At 55.3% G+C, this 1,597-nt stretch overlaps 1 non-coding gene across 1 annotated transcript; it reads left to right on the forward strand.

Moving 5' to 3' along the window:
* The first annotated feature begins 607 nt into the window (after window positions 1–607).
* LOC114818460 (U1 spliceosomal RNA) lies at window positions 608–729 on the forward strand. The gene has a single exon (XR_003766168.1). It is a non-coding gene; the product is annotated as a U1 spliceosomal RNA (small nuclear RNA).
* Window positions 730–1,597: the final 868 nt, after the last annotated feature.

Consider the following 1,597-nt stretch of genomic DNA (forward strand, 5'->3'; position numbering starts at 1 on the left):
AGATGCCCTCACTGAGAAAGCCAAGCAGCCTTGGTTCATCTGTGGAGCCTGATCCCTTGAAACCAGGTTCCAGGGGCTGTACCAGTTGGCCTCAGAGCCAGAGTGGCAGGACAGGGAGCTCAGCTGGTGTTCAGCCTGCTCTCAGCCCCTCTGTTTAGGGTGCCAGCCCCACTCGTGCATGGAGAGCCTGGAGGGACCTGCACACAGCCCCCATCACACCAAGGTGTCACACGGGACGAGCAGTTTCTGTGATGTTTGCAGATGCACTCAGACCCTGCAGCCCCAGGGATGTCAGCGCGAAGGACTGCTGCCCACCAAGCCCTGCAACAAGTGTTTGCACGGCTGCAGAGGGGCTCAGCTGTGGTTATAACCATCAGTGATGTCTCACAAGAAACCTTCTCCTGCAAAGTCATGGCCAGCAGTGGGTATTTTCCTGCCTCTCTCCCCTGCAGGGCTTTCTGTAGGCAGCCAGGGTTTTGCTCAGGCTCCGTGTCTCTGAGCTCAGGCTCCCTCTCCACCTGGCTGGGTATTTTTATCCCATGTCAGATTTTTGCATCCTTTGAGACCTTCTGCCCTCTGGCCAGGTAGACAAATTGGGTGAAGCTTCATAAATACCTGCCAGGGAAGACACCATGATCAGGCAAGTGGTTTTCCCAGGGTGAGGCTCATCCCCTCCACTCCGGGTGTGCTGACCTCTGCCAATTATTTTTGGGGTGGGTCTGTTCAACCAAGTAACAAGTGACAGAATGAGAGGAAATGGCCTCAAGTCGTACCAGGGGAAGTTTAGATTGGATATCAAGAAGAATTTCTTTACTGAAAGGGTTCTCTGGTATTGGAAGGGGTTGCCCAGGGCAGTGGTGGAGTCCCCATCCCTGGAGGTGTTTAAAAGCATGTAGACATAGAGCTCAGGGACATGGTTTAGTCGGGGACTTGTCAGTGTTGGGTTAATTATTTGACTTGATGATCTTAAAGGTCTTTTCCAATCTAGGCAATTCTGTGAAATTATCAAGACGGGAAAAATGGAAATAATCAGGGGACATGCATAGGAGTTTGGCTGTTGCAACCACCAGAGATAGCATTTACCCCTCTGGAGCAACTCCTGCCCCTGAAGAGGTGCTGAAGGCAGCATGTGTCCCCGCAGCTCCCCGCTAAGTGTGTTCCAGCAGCACAAACCAGTCCCCTCCATGCTGGCGGCCCTGGAGGAAGTGTGGCCGGGGGGGGAAGGGAGTTTCTCGGGTTGTTTTTCCCCTCAAGGTTCCTGTTTCCCCTCCAGCCCTGGTCCACGGATGCCGGCAACTGGCCCCCATCCCCACGTAGCTCTGCCAAGGGACCAAATTGGAGAAGGTTGAGGCTGAAGGAGCCTGGGAGATGGAGAAGAGCTGGGAAGAGGGGGACATGGGGAGGCAGAGGTGACCCCTTACCCCACTGCCAGCACAGCCCTGCCTGCCAGCAGCCCTGAAACTCTTTGGGAGCTAAATCTGCTGGTGGGGAAGGGAGGAAAACCGCAGGGCTGAGTCACTCCTCCAAAGGCATTTGCATCTGGGCAAGTTCCAGTCGAGCCCCCCCCTCCCCGCTACCTCTGCGTGGGGCGTCACGG

This window comes from Antrostomus carolinensis, unplaced genomic scaffold (assembly GCF_000700745.2).
Source record: "Antrostomus carolinensis isolate BGI_N321 unplaced genomic scaffold, ASM70074v2 scaffold25393, whole genome shotgun sequence".
Classification (NCBI taxonomy): Eukaryota; Metazoa; Chordata; class Aves; order Caprimulgiformes; family Caprimulgidae; genus Antrostomus; species Antrostomus carolinensis.